Source organism: Zonotrichia leucophrys, chromosome 14 (genome assembly GCF_028769735.1).
Source record: "Zonotrichia leucophrys gambelii isolate GWCS_2022_RI chromosome 14, RI_Zleu_2.0, whole genome shotgun sequence".
NCBI classification, from domain to species: domain Eukaryota; kingdom Metazoa; phylum Chordata; class Aves; order Passeriformes; family Passerellidae; genus Zonotrichia; species Zonotrichia leucophrys.
Genome location: NC_088184.1, coordinates 7,335,650 through 7,351,041, shown reverse-complemented (window position 1 = coordinate 7,351,041; position 15,392 = coordinate 7,335,650). Strand labels below are relative to the sequence as shown.

The 15,392-nt window shown below is 41.4% G+C and overlaps 1 long non-coding RNA gene across 2 annotated transcripts; it reads right to left on the bottom strand.

Moving 5' to 3' along the window:
• Window positions 1–8,739: 8,739 nt before the first annotated feature.
• LOC135454337 (uncharacterized) lies at window positions 8,740–15,001 on the bottom strand. 2 transcript variants are annotated; one of them, XR_010442086.1, is made up of 3 exons: window positions 14,656–15,001; window positions 13,961–14,156; window positions 8,740–10,227 (listed from the first exon to the last, which is right to left on the bottom strand). It is a non-coding gene; the product is annotated as an uncharacterized LOC135454337 (long non-coding RNA). The 2 variants fall into 2 exon arrangements; XR_010442087.1 differs by lacking the exon at window positions 14,656–15,001 and having other exon boundaries at window positions 8,740–9,861; window positions 10,090–10,227; window positions 13,961–14,370.
• Between the last annotated feature and the right edge of the window lie 391 nt (window positions 15,002–15,392).

Below are 15,392 nucleotides of genomic sequence, written 5' to 3'. Positions count from 1 at the left end.
TGGCAATTCACATCCAGTTCATCACTGTGTCGTAACTGGCACTTTCATATCCACTCCATAACTGGATGCTTCCATATCAGGTGAAAAAAGAAGATTAAATGCATATAATGCTTCCTTTAGAAAGGAAGCATTAAGTGCATTTAATCAATTTCCAGCAGACAAAGCTGTAGGTTAACAAAAATAAAGTGTTGCTAGATTCCTCATACTCACAGAATAACCTGCTGCTTAATTAAATTACAATTCTTCAAGCCACTGCCATTCTGGAGTGATCTAATTAGCTGAACTCTTCATGTTAAAAAAAGACAGACATTATTGTAAAATTCACAGTGATGTTTATCTCCATCTTTTAAAACCTGTAGCAGGTTAGATGTCACTATGGAAGTTAGATGACAGAACTTTTAATTAGTCTTGGCAGTCCTTAGGATTTTGTTTTTGCTTTTCATATCTGTTACTTAAGAGCATAAAGCAAAATTATGCTGTCAACTTTATATAATAGTTTCAGGCAAGGGTTTTTTGTTGTTTTTTTTTCCTTTTCTGTCTGCTTGAGGTAGTGGAGCACAAACAGCCCCAGGCTGCTGATGGGACTGTGTGGACTGGAGGTGCCCAGGGTGGAGTTTCAGCCCTGCAGAAGTTTCTGGTCCCGGGGCAGCTCCTCGGCCCCTTGAGCTTCATCTCCTGCCCAGGCTGAGCCTTGGAACTGCCTGGGAAGGGGAAAATCTGATCGTGAGGGGAGACACAAGCAGATGGCCAGCCTGGGCTGGAGAGGGCTGGAAAGCAGAGGGGTGAGGCTGTAACCCTTCATGTGCTGGGTTCCACTGCCTTGTCCAGCTGCTGCTAAGTTGCCACCTCTGAAATCCTGGGAAGAACAAGGTCGCTGGAAGGGACTGCTGATCTTTCTGTGCATCCAGGCAAAGCTCCAGGCTGTGTTTGGAAAATTGTAACAGCTTGGCATTTCTATGTGGGCCTAGAGAGCTTAAAGTTTTTCTTTTCAGGAAAGGACCTGTGGAGGGTTTTCTGCTTTTATTTATATTTTTTTTTTATTTCCCTAAAAAATTTAAGGATATAAGGAAAATTCTTCATACAAACGATCTGTCAGAAGAAAGAGCAAAGATATTTTTAAGATAATGTTTAGAGTAAGATTTTTGCTACTGCACTTCAGTCTTTCTGAATGACCTTTTAAGTATTGTAGTGAACTTACTGTATTCCCAAAATTAAAATAGATAGCTGACATTTTGATATATTGCAAGTCGTGCTTGATTTTGTTCTAGAAAATCATCATGCAGATTGTGTCTGTGTGTGTGTGATGCCTATTTTCTGAATTATTCTTGCCATTTTTTGACCTGCACTGGGACAGCAGGCTTTTATTATGGGAGATGTTTAAGAACCATGGTGATAACTTACTTTTCTTTATTTCCAATTCAACAATATCCATGCCATTGCCAACATTTCTTAATTTCCCAGTATTTTAAAGATGCTCAGCAAGTGCATTTACCTTATGCCTACACTGTCACTGCTGAATGTCTTTATTTTTAATGTCACCTTCTAGCCTTACTCAAATGCAGCTTGTAATTGGTTCGGTCACGTGGGCCCCTCATTAACAGATGTCCTGCCTTCAGAGCTGGGTGCTGAGCAAACTGATGTGCTCTGGGTGAGCCTCTGCACTTGCACTGTTAAAAATACTGAGCTGTGGCACCTCAGCCTTGGTCTGTCTGTGGGAAGCTTTTTGTATGCTTGGAGATTCACTTTTGACACCTGCTTGTGTTGAGTTAGTGATATTTTTGGATTCTCCATTGCATCACTAAGATCTGCCCTTCCCCAGTTTTCTAGAATTCGTGTCTGACAAATTCCCTTGCATAGGGCTCAGCTCTGATTTTAACTAGTCAATTTTCCTATTAAGAATATTTTCATGATTAATTTTATTCCTGGTGCTGTGTGTTGTTCAGAGTCAGCTGAGGTAGATCAAGGGTTTGTTTTACTCAGAGTGAGTTCTACACTTTTTGTGGCCTTGATCCCTGTATGGGCCATTCACTTCAGACTCCATGATCCCTGTGGGTTCCCTCCAACTCTGAATATTCTGTGATTCTGTGGAACTTTGCATGAAAAAAGCCTGGTTTTAATAATTCCAACTAACATCTGCCAGAGCTGTCAGAAACAATGCCTTTCTTTGGGAGTTATTGTATTATAAAATAGATTTCATATTGCTATTACATAGCTTTGATCTCTGAAAAATATTTACAGGTTAAGTGAATATAGCAAGAAAAGATTTAATCAGGTTAATACTACTTTTAAATGCCTAATTTTTGTAAGTAATTTGCTTTTTCTTAATTTTATTCCCTATTTTTTCAAGTGCTAAATCATCCATGAAGGAAGACGCTTCAACATGTGCCAATTACACTGACAGTTTCTATGTTTCAGTTTCTAGTTGGAAATTAAATTATGTTTATTAACATTCCCAATTTTATATAGAATCATTGAATCATTCAGGTTGAAAAACACCTCTAAGATCATCAAATCCAACTGTTCCCCCAGCACTGCCAAGTCCTTCATTACCCCATGTCCCTAAGTGCCATATGTGATGCCTTAACTTTTAGCTTTTATATTTTCCAGATTCTTTAGTGCTGCTTTAGTGTGTAGTTCTGAACTTCATATTAAATGTTGGTGAGCTCTCTTCACAGAGCAGGGAGACAAAACAATTCCTTCTCTAGCTTGGGACCAAGGACAACCAATCCAAATCTCAGGCCCAAGAGCATGAACAACATGGACTGAAGAGAGAAAAGCAAGGATGGGACTCCATGGGCTAAAGCTGGAATTGGACAATTAACTCCAATATGCAAATGGACCAGAACTTACAAAAGTGAGAGACCCTGTGACTGGCCATCCATTTTGTGACCATTTTGGGTTTACCTTGGGTGTAGCCCTGGCTGGGCCTGGTGCTGCCCAAGGTGTATCATTGAGGCCTCCTAACTAATCCCTGCTTTATTCTTTAGCTCTGCCCAGCCTCTGTTCTAGAGCAGCCTTCTCAAGGCACCACCTGCACACAACTTTGAAATCCCTCCAGGGATGTGAATCTGCCCCTTCCCTGGGCAGCTGTGCCAGGACTTGACAACCCTTTTGGTGAGGCAATTATTCCTGATATCCAATCTAAATCTTCCTTGAGACAACTTGAGGCCATTTCCCCTCCTTCTGTTCCTGGGGAGGCCAATCCCCCCCGGCTGCACCCTCCTCCCATTTAGCTGGGGAGAGTGAGAAGGTCCCTCCTGAGCCTCCTCTTCTGCAGCCTGAGCTCCCCCAGCTCCCTCAGCTGCCCCTGGTGCTCCAGCTCCTCCCCAGCTCTGTTTCTTTCCCTGGACATGACCCAGCACCTCCATGCCCAGTTCTTGTCATGAGGGGCCCAGAACTGGACACAGCAGTGCTGGGACAGGGGGACAGTCACTGCCCTGGTCCTGCTGGCCGTGCTGTTCCTAGGAAAATGTTCAGGTGCCTTCCAAAGAGAGAAGATAGGTTATAGAGAAGTAGAAAATCAAATACAATTTATATAGTTAAGTAACATTCTAGCTACAAATCAAAGCAGGTAACACCTCAGATGTCTGTCATTGGAAATATACCTTGTTCCCACTGGAGTACACAAGCAAGTGTATTTCTTAACTGTAAGCCTAAATAAAAAAATAATGTCCTTTATATTTGAGCTGCTGAGCAGTTTGATGGATCGGCTTTTCAGATCTGAGCTTTAGATACACACTAATACTTTGTAGCATACAATTTAGCTACTCCACTCAGTTTTATCTTGAAGCAGCTCAAATTCTCAGTGGGCTTTTGTCTAATGCAGTGATGGAACACACAGTTCTTTGTGCACCCAAAGTGATACATGTATGGCTTCAAGCAGTTAAAAACATGAGAGCTGTTTTTGCCGTGGTACTTTAATTTCAAACAATGCATTAGATATAATTGTCATTTTTGGAAACCATCTGGTTGATATTTTTCAAAGGTGAAAAAAAAGTGAATTGGCGGATGAGATACATCAGTACCTCTGAGCAGTTGAAAACACAAGGTAATTGGATACTAGAAGAAAGGAAAATAAAAGAAAGCACATGTTCTGACCCATCAAAAAGAAATGGAAAAAGTGAGTGAGGAATTCAAGGTAGGAATACATTAAAAAATGTTTTAAATTGTACTACATCAAACTGCCACCATATGTTTCATAATGAGATAAAACAAAGTGGGTAATGGATCTGTTACCAAGGCTGTCAAGCCATAGGACCCTTTGGATGTGTCAGTAATTAACAAATAACATCTGCTGTCAACTGCTGTACTTAATCAGCACGGGCAGGGCTCTCTTCCCTGTGTGACCGAGGGTACACTGTGAGTCTGCTTCTCCTCAGGGACTGAAAATGTCTTTGACCACACTGCTGTATGCAGAACTCCTGCTGAGGTGTAATTAATGGGAAATCTGGACATGCAGAAACAGCAGAACACAGCTAGATTGGCACTATCAGTGCAGACTAAGAGCTCCGACTACCTTTGATAATTTTTCTGTCAGATAATTCCTGATGGCTTTAATGCCCTACTGTGTTTACACATTGCACCTTCAGAGTGGCTGAGCAGCCTTTGCAGATATGCAGAGACACTAATAACCCTCTACCTCATTTAAAGATGCAGAACAGGTATGATCTTGTTTTTGCTGATAATAGGGACATGAAAATGTGTTAAGGCTTGTTAATTGAGTCCTTGGTTACAGAGAAACTGTCAAATGCAATGCACCAATGCACCTTGGGAACCACCATCAATATATGGGAAATTAAAAGATGCTGAAGGTCTCAAAAGAAGCGAGTTTCAAAACTTCTCTGAGTTGCAGCAGTACTGGAAATCTGCAGGAGTTGATCTATTTATCCCACCCATTTCTGAATTTGTCCTGTCCTGAGAATTCACTCAGTTCCTCCAGACCAGAGGGACACTGGATGCACTGAAGCAGCTCTGTGCCCTTTAAGTAGAGCTGGTACAGAGAAATGGGGATTTGCAAAGAAAAGAGCTGACCTTTCATTCATATCCACATGTTCAAGAACAGATTTAAATACAAATCTTAGAATTCTTGTGCCAGAACAACAATTTGAAATAATGAGATTTTCCTTTAATCTTCATCAAGGCTAATTAGACAGATAATATACATTTTATTACATAAATAATGGATATCTAATTAGCTAAGATAACACAAAGCTATCTGAAAGAAAGTGCTTAAGTTGGTAAACTTAAGTAAATTTATTTAATCACAATTGGTTGCTGATACAGGTGTTACTGTGCTGATGCAATGTGAGTTTTAAGCGTCCCCTCTGGTCTGATCAGACTGGTCTGGGTTGCACAGAATAATTCAGTTTCTGTGATTATTCCTTTGCTTTCCCATGAATTTTGATAACAAAACATCAACCTTAAATAATAATTGTTTTAACTAAGACAATGCAGTATCAAGACAATCATGGGGCTGGACAGTGTGCACAGTCCATTGAGAGGAGCAGTGTTCCTGTGTCCCTGATTGCCCAACAGGCAGCCATGTCCCTTCTCTGTCCCATAGCAGACAGAGTCAAACACCTCCTTCTTAACTCCCCACTGAGAGTAAGTTAAGGCTGAGAATCCTCACTCCAGTTTCTCTTTGCACAAGGACTGTTCTGAGAGCATTTAAAGACCAGAGACCCCTTACGAGTTGCACTTCGGTTGCTCAAAAAGAAGGCATCTAAAATACAAAAACTATTGTTTGACCTGACAATGTAGTTCTATTTAAGAAACAGAAAGTGTGCTGGATAATATATGCAGACACCTCTGTCATGAGGCCTCATGGGGTTTCACACCCAATTATCTGTGACCACCTCTGGTTACCATAGCAATTCTCTCTTAATTAGAAATTGACTCTGCTCATGGCCTATCTGTGCTAAAGCAGGAAATTCAGTTACACACTTGGGCATTTTATTTATTTGTTTATACATTGACTGTAATTTACTGTGTCAAATGACATCTATATTCAGTAGTGCTCTGGATTTTTGACTCAAACATTGATTAGAATTGTAATTCTTCAATGTGTCCTTGACCCACTTTCAGTCTGTGTATGAGGGGCAGGCCACCAGGAGAGAGGGCAGTGACGTTGGACACGTTAACACTTGACATCATATGGTCAGTAAAGGGGAAGCAGCTCTCTGACTGCTGCTCAAGAGGAAGGACTCTGTGAAACCTTCCACCTGCATTCAGGCTTGAGTTGGTTTTATAACATTTCCAAAAGGAAGGGCTGTCTGCCCATATAAGAACTATTTGATAATGTGCAAAGTTGTTCATAAGGTGGACAAAAACCACCACAGGGTGTTTTAGTGACAGATGTAAGACATTTATTCCTTCTCTTAGAAAAAAATAAGAGGAATGAGAATACCTTTAAGAAGGCAAGTCTAAAAGTCAGGCATCATACCAATGCTCAGGGCACAAGCTCAGAAGCAGAGAGTATGATCCTAAACACTCCTTCCTGTAATCCTGGGGAGAGCAGAGACTGACAATTCTTGGAGTTCAGACCAAAACTGTAGTGTCAAAAGTCTCTGTGGTTTCTGATGTAAGTATAGAACCTCAAAGTACAAACAAGTCTTTCTAAGACAAACCAAAGCCCCAAACAAAAAGCTACAGCATGGATCAGTTATTTTGAGGGAACAGGGCAAAAATAGAACATGATTCAGAAATGTACTCAGATGGTGCGTTTATAAGACCAATTTAAGAACTTCCTAAGCAGAATAGAATAGAAAAGTGGAAGACAAACTAGAATGAACTCATGCATTGCAAAGTCCAGAGGTTGGTTTGGAATGTTTGATCCACTTGATGCAACATCCAAGGGCTACAGGCTTTCAGGCTTTAATCTGGAGTGCCTGGGCTGCAAGGGGTTTAGGACTGTACTTTGATATGAGAGAAAGAACATGAAACATTCAGCTTAAAACAGAAAGTTACCCTGTCTGCTGTCTTTCACAAAGATCTCTACTGACACAATGAGAGAGGCTTTAGCATTTGTGTAAACTCACCAGCCAGGCTGGAGTGCAATGCCACATGGAGAAATTGTCATGTACTGTGTGTTATGAAGCTCACATAAATTCTGTTATATCTTACTAATCTGTTACATGCTGAAGAGCACGAGCAGAAGCAGTTTTACCTTCTGCCATATACTGCACCATGTCTCCAGATTCTCATGTAATACAGTTTTTTGGTTATTGCTCAGAAATGCCACTGTTACATCTGAGCAGGACCAGACAATAAACAGCAGAAGAAATCCAAACCAATTTCAGCTTTGTGGTCATGATGTGGACAGGAGATGTCAGCCAGGTGACAGCTGAGCCCTGTCAACTTTTATTTTTTAATTTAGTGCTTCTCCCAGCTTATTCAAATGCTGAATTCAGAACTAAAATGCAGGGAGTTGTTTTCTGAACATGCCTGGCATAGAAAGAAATGGTGTTTTTAATTTAATCTGTCTGAAAACATTTTTTAAATGAGTAATAAATAGTTCTTAAGAAGTACAAGTAAATTAGGCAGTTGGCATGTATCTTTAATTTCCATTTCAGCCTTAATAATTATTCTTGAGTCAGCTGCACAGCATTATTACCATAGGCAAACCCGCCTATTTTAAAATCTCATGTCACAGTGCAATTGATTAAGGTAAAATGAGATTATCCAGCAGTAAAAGCTTCAGTGACTGCTCAGGGGAGCAGTCAGCATGTATACATATACATTTGCCAGCATTCTCAGTATAAACTAAATGACTTGTTATATGGTATCTTTGTTGTGCCTGGATTCTGATTTTCTATGAGTCATCCCTTGATTTACTGAAATAGAATAAGATGAGTAAGAGAGTCAATTTATAGGGAAAAAAGTCCTCAAGCTGCATAAGGTCCAACACAGTTACAGAGGGATTATTCAACTTCTCTGTGCTCTTTATTGGCTCTGAATTTTAGAACTCTCCTGCCATTGGATATCTTCTGCAGGGAGGAGTCTATAAAAAACCTCATGAAGAACCAGGGTCAGTCTTTATTACTGCATAGACCATAAAAGTTTTCTTTCTTATTTACATTTTCTATTGAATTTGGATTCATCTGTAGCTGCAGAATTGCATCACATGTAACACTGTGAAGGCACAAAGCATGTTTATGTGATGAGGAGAATAACAGCCGTTTTCTATTACCACCACATTAAGTTGGGATTGGATTTTGCATTATGAGTTATCATCTTATTTTACATATTGCTAAACAGAATGCAATGCTCCATTTAGATGTAACTGAGCTGGAATGTGAGGGAATTTTAAGCATTTGTAAAAGGACAAGAGGAGGGAGTACATCTGACATGTTGAGATTTTTAGGTTGTCTTCAATATATAGCATCCTACAATTATCATACTGATGTTTTTCACTCAGAGAGGTAAAAAAACCTTTGCAGTATATTTGACTATGCTATCAGGAATAGTTTGAAAAATCTTTAATTGCAGCATTAAGAAAATGAAATAGCAACAGCATCCTGCAGAGAAGTGTCAAACCTGAGAATTCTCTGGCTGTACAAGGGGCACATACTGACAGTTTTACAAAGTATAGAGCCACACTACAGGGATGTGTTCTTAAGGCTGCAGCTTTTCCTCAAGACTCATTCTTTTTAAATTATTTAGAATAAAAGGATACTAAAGAAGTTGTCTCCTCAGTATCAGAACTAATGGATTAATGGTAATGCTAAAGTTGTGGTTTTATAGTATTTAGTTCAAGATAAGCTACTGACAAAAGGAATTTTTAAAAAATAACAGTTAACAATTTACCTTTGCTTTGATTTGTAAAGTCTTTGTCTGTTTGTGTTTCAACTGTTCATTGTTATGTAACTGTTCCCATGGCCCATGGAAATCAGGTTCAGGCTGAGGTTAAATGGTATCTTGTTGAAGCAGGGATGTGACCCAGGATGAAGGACTCGGATGCCTCCCTTTGTTTTCCTGCCTTGAAAATCTTCTGCCTCTGCATCCATGGGCGCGTAGGAGGAGGAGAGCAGGTGTGAGGGAAAGGTCAGGGATGCTGTGAAGTCTGTGAGGCTTTCCTTTTACTTTGTATGAGATTTAGATGACTCCTTTGTGCAGATTTATGAAAACATTCCTCAGTGAATGTTAGTGTTGTTTATTTTTAGTGAAGTATAAACCAGGAAAGAAAGGAAAGCCCAGAGCAGGTAGCATGCACAGACCAAATGCCATCCAAATCCAGTGTTGACCCACAGTCAGTGTAATACTCAACTCATAAGAAGATTCCCTCACATATAAACATATTTTCTATATCCATATCAAAGAACTGGATATCTGAAATTGCTAAACTGAAACAATTTGTGCCTCTGTGTGTGTATGCAGTTTTAGTAAATCCAAATTACAAAGTTTGCCAGCGCACTGGAGAACAGAGAACTGCTTCTTTGTGGCTGTACATCTTTTTTTAGATTTTAGTGTAGTAAATGGTTCTGAGTTTGACATTATAACAAAGGATAATCCTATGAACAGTTCAAGTTATTATGTTCTATTAGCTATAAGCAAGGGATAAACTGTGATCATTTTCCCATTAAGGTGGGTTAGTTGAGGCTGTAATGGAGTACACAGGGTTTTAAAATCAATGCCACCATAGATTAACGGTTCCTTCCATTGAGAGGCATTGGAAGGATTCCCAGTACTTGGTTTCTCCAGATATGCCACATTCTGATGACAAATACCCAGGAAACTCAATCCATGGGCTGAGCTCCTTCCCACAGGTAAAGGAAACCAGCCAGAGTTGCTTTGTCTAAAGGTGACTCTGGCTGCTGTGACTCTTGATCTCCAAGTTCTCATTGTTTCCTATTTGTTATCTTCCTGTAGGTTAGAGTTTTACAAGGACATCCAATTAGAGGGGGGGAAAAAAAAAGCAGCTGTGCAATTGGTTTATTCTGATGTTCAAAATGTTTCCCAAAGTTTATTTTCCTATTTCCATGTGTGTTTGTCTATGTCTGGCAAACAGAGGTGCCACCTGATCATTTTGGAACTGGCTACTGTCTAATGCTTTTCTTGCTCTGCTGTCAGGTTTGTACGTACTGTACTCACATTTTCCTCTGTTTCAGCCTGGTGTTACACAGCTTGGAAAGCAATTTGTCTGGGCTGCTGGCTGGCTGAGCAGGGTTACACACAGCGCACACGGTGCTGCTGGCTGGCAGCTGGCAAGTCATCTCAAGGATACCTGTTCTGCAAGGAACCAGAAAAGGTTGTTGTTACTGTGTTGGAACAGAAGGCTGGTAGCAGACAGATGTTTGCATGGTGCTCTCTTGCTTTCCAAGAACTCAAAAATGGACTTCCACCTGTAAAGTGAGTAGAAGAGACACTGCCATGGGCTACAGCTGCACATAGGCAGTTGGGCAGCCACTGTTTTGGAAGGAGGGAAAGGATATTGGGTGGGTAAGTCATGGAAAATATGACATAGAGCTTAAAATTTGTGAAATAATGTAATTCCAGCTCCATCCCTTTGAGGGTATGTTCATTTTGGACTTACATGACAATTTTCCTTCTTACTGTCACAGAAACAGCAAATTTTTATGGATGGTAAGGAGTCCAGTTTTGACCTAATGCATTCTGAAACAGAAGTGAGAGTAAGTTTGAACAATGCAGGAACATTTAACTGGAAATGGTTAATTGGGGAAGAGCCACAGTTGTTGCTTAGGTGATGTTCCCCTGTTTGCAGATCAGAGCTCTCATTACAGTCAATTAGTAGAAGGGTGGAAATGAAAACAAGCAACTTTCACTATTCTTTTTTGTAAAAAGTTGTGCCTGAGAAAAAGGCATTGACTTCCACTGCTGAAATTTGTGCAAACATATTTCTCCTTCATTAGGTCACTGGTGTAAAGGAATTCCAAGCTATTTCCAAGGAGTTTTTAAGAATCAGTTCATGCTCTGAAGATAAGCACACCTCACTTTGAGTGGGTACATACACTCTCTGCTGTCTGACAGCAGACATGAATGGCATGAAAAAAACTAATTCAGGGAGAAAAGTTGTTTATTCAGCAGTCATACATGGAAGCCACTGGCATAAACAAATGAAAGCGATTTATGTATGTACATAAAGAACATAGTGTGAAATTCCCATTTGTAAAGTGGTATAATGTACTACAGAGGCTTTTTAGTGTGAAAGAAAGGCATCAAGAGCAATTCTGAAACATATAAAGCTGACTGATTGTCTATAATGCTCCTCAAAAAGAGCCATGTGAGAAAACAAGGCATCAATAAAGGGTATTGTAAAATATATTAAAGCAGCACACCAACAGAAAACCTGTTGTGTGTTTAGGCCAGTATTTACAAAAGGACTCATGCTCCAGAATTAATCAAGCAGTAAAACTTCGGGACTTTGTTGTTTCCCACTATTCTTAAAGAAGTAATATTTCTAATTTAAGACACATTAAACCCCTTCAAAAATACCTTATTCAGGCAGTGAATTCAGATATTATTCAGATAGTGAGTAATACTCAAAAGCATTCATAAGCAATTGCTCACTGTGTGAAGCAAATAGACTTTCATTCAGCATGAGAAGGGGATGCTTTCCCTCAAGAACTACATAGAGACAAAATCAGGAAGTGCCACCTACCTTTCATCTATTTTTTGTATTCCCTAGGTCACCTTATTGACACAAATAACACAGGACCAGTTCTTGGTGGAGATTTATAATAGTAAGTGTCATTATTTATCTTTTCAGGATTTGGTGAAAAGCACATATAATGTTTCTGCTTGAGATTCTTGCATTTTCATCTTCATATTAAACATTTAGAGATAAGTTTTCAGCAGGTAAAATAAATGCATTCAACCATTGTGCAAATTCTGTAAGATTTAAACTTTTCACAAAATAGAAGTCCCTATTGTAAAAATACAAAATAGATAAATATTAGAAGTAACATGGCTTAAAGCATTTTTAATGTATTATGAAATACAAATCCGATATACATTGCCCAGTATGCAAGATTTTGTAGCTGTATTAAGAACTCTAGCTTTGTGCCAATAAAGCCTCCATCTATAATTCATTTTTAGTAAAGCAACATAATCTGTATATTAATATTTTAATATAGTAAATGCTTGGAGAGACAAAGGAATGAAATTTTGGTAGGCAAAGATGTGGAGACACTACATTTGCTGGCCAGATCTTAGCTCCCCTTGGGGTTCTGATTTTGTGGCCCATTAAGCACATTCTTGGTTTTTACTTTTCCTAAAGAGCACGGCACAAAAACTCAGCCTGAACTTTGAGATAACACTTTTGTGGTTTGTTCCTCTTGAAAATTGTTGAGTCATTTCAGTATGGGCTTATCTGGATCTGTTTTCAGGCAGGAAGAGAGGAGCTCATGAGTCAAGTTCACCCAGACCCATGTTAGTGCAGTGCTGCCTGTCCTTCCTCACCCCAAACTGATTTCACTCCACACTGTGTGGAGTGAAAGTTGGTCATAGCTGAAATCTAATCACCTACCAGACACTGAGCCAAGACAAGATGCCAGATTTGATGGCTTTTGTACTGTCAAAAAGACTCCTGCAAGGGTCTGGAAGTAGCAGGAGTAGCCAAAGTAGAGAAGCTACATCCCTGCCATTTATATTTGAGTTACAACTTGAGTGACAAACTCAGAAAATGCCATGGTTGAGAGTCTGAAAAGCAAGCAAGGAATGCACAGGACAAGAGAAGCATGAAATAATTATGGCTGGTCTGCATAAAAACTGAAAAAACTACACTGTAGAATTCAATCAGTCTGTTGTGTAAACCACAAATTGCCTTCAGCAAAAAAAAAAAAAGGAGTAACTTCCACATTAGGGAGCTTAAGCTATAATTTAGCAAAGTTAAAATTCATGTAATCCTATCATCCTTTATAAAACACTGGAATTAATATTGTTTGAGAAAATAAAATGTTAATCAATATTGCACCTACGAAAATTAATACTGTTCACACAAATAAGATCAGCCAAAGGCAGCATGTACATCTTAATCAGGGAATACAAAAGCAAGAGCTCTGGGGGAACCTGGAGTGGTTGTCTAGGAAACAGCAACAAAAACCCCAGGATATGAATTCTGCTGCTAACAAGCAGTCAAGGTTCATGAAGACAGTACAACTTTTCAAGGGGCAAATTCTGAGAATTAGAATATCTTCTGAGAATTCCCAGATAACATAAAGTTTCAGAAATGTCACATAATTTAGACAAATAGGTGTGATGCAATAGAAAAAATAGCCCTGCAGCATTGTAGATAGCCTGAGCCAGTGGCCACACCTGGCACCCAAATGTTGCATTTTTATGAGTGGTTGGTTTTCCTGAAACCATCTTCACATCCACATGTAAATAAGCACTGATAAGAGTTTGACAGTGACATATTTACTGTAGGTGTTAAATCTGGACATAGTACATGTAAGACAATGTTGAGAGCCAGCACAGAGTATTGTACTTTCCCAGTTGTAACAGGTTGGTGGGATGAGGTACTGGCAAAACATTATTAAAATGTATATATTTGCTTGTTTTTTAATGTCATGCACATCTTCTCATTCTGCAGATCAATCTGGAATGCCAAACAACTGCAACACATCATATCCTTTCATATCAGATGCCCTTGGGTTTTGTTCCAATCAATTATCGGTTTCACTTGTGAAAAGCAAATTGAGAGTTCATAAACAAAAAATGAATCTTCAAATTATGTTACTGTCCTGGATATCTGCAGTGTTCAGGGGTCAGCATTAAAGGATGAACTTTGTAAATTGTCTGGTCTAATAGTAAAAAAAGCAAAGTGTCTGGGTTTTTTTTCTTCCCCTCCAATTTGCAGCCAGGCAGTATTACAGCAAGTTGAGAAATTTCAAGTGTTATTGATTGCAACATTATTTTCCTGTCATCTTCTTTGACAGATATTTTGGAGCAAGGATATTGGTACCTGAAAAGAGTCTTTTAACTGCAGTTATAGAACAGTTACCTGGTAATATTACAGCCCCTGAGTGGCCTCCTCTCTGAGCAGCAGGTGTGTGTGTTATCTCCGTGGCACAGGAAGAAAGGCTGATATGATAAGCAGAAAGGCAAGTTTCCCTGACACATTTTGTGTCGACCTCCTAAATTTCACCTCCTCTTGGACACCTGTCAGCCACCTCACCTCACGGAGACAGGGCTGAAACCTGAACAGAAGAGACGCGAATCAGTCCAGCGGCCGGGGAGGGCCCACGGTGTGTTCAGTCCCGTTACCAGGCACTCGATGAGCTCGGAGGCGGCGGCACAGGTGGCACAGGTGGCATTTGGCTGCAGTGCAGTGACAGAGCACAGACGGATGAGCGCTTCCAGCGCCGCTCCGCAGGGAGCCCAGCCCTCCCTCAGGTGCCTGGAGCAGCCTCGTTTGCCCTTCAGCCGCTCTCTGTGCCAGCTGAAATCCAAGTTTCAGGCTTTGCCACAAGCTTCCCTCCCCGCACAAAGCATCTGCCCCCTTTTTGGCTGCGGAGGGGTTTTCTCCTCCAAAAGGTCACCTCAGCTCCCAGCAGCCGCTGCTGGCTGCCGATCAGGGCTGCTGCGGAAACTTTTCCCTATTCATCAATCTAAAGTTTTCCCATACTCTTTTCCTGCGGGGTGCCCTCCTCCAGCAACCTCCTGTAAATTAAAACCGGGATGATTTTCCCGGCTCACCGTGCCGCAGTTAACAGTGAAGGGCAGCGGCTGTCCCGGGCCACCCCCCGCCTCAGCCACCACAGCGCGAGCTGAGGGAGCCGGCGGCCTCCGCAGGGCTGGAACTGCGGCGTCTGCTGTGCCAGCACCTCCAGAAAACATGGTTTAGAGCAGATCCCCAGGCTCCCTCCTCGCAGCGCCTCACAGGCGTCGTGGGAGTGTGCTCGCCTTTCCCTCAAACCGGCTGGGTGCCATGCCCGGGTTTCTCTCACAGGCGGCCCGGCCTTGTCCCGAGGTGCCCGGGTTTGTCCCGAGGTGCCCGGGTTTCCCTCAGGAAGGTGTTCCCAGCCCCGGTGGCGGCCGGCTGGGGGCGGACCCCCGGGGGGAATCGCCTGGGCAATTTCTAGAACCGTCTGAGGACACTGCCCTGCCCTGCCCTGCCCTGCGGGCCCTTCCCTTCCCTGCCCGCCTCCCCTGCCCTCCCCCGGCATGGAGAACTTTAACAGGAATAATATGTTAAAACAGAGCTTTTAGCCCTGACGTTTGTGTTGCCCGCGGTGACCCGCCAAGGTTCCGGAGCTCTGCGGGGAGAAGGCGCTGTGGGAAGCCCGGAGCCGCCGTGTCCCCGGCGTGCCGCGGCTGGCCGGGGTGGCTGCCGGCTGAGCAGAAAGGCAGCAGATGTTTAATGTCTGTCTGTGAAATGCGAAATGCCACCAGGCTCTTCACTGCTCAGCCCTTTACGCTATTTCCCTTATGGC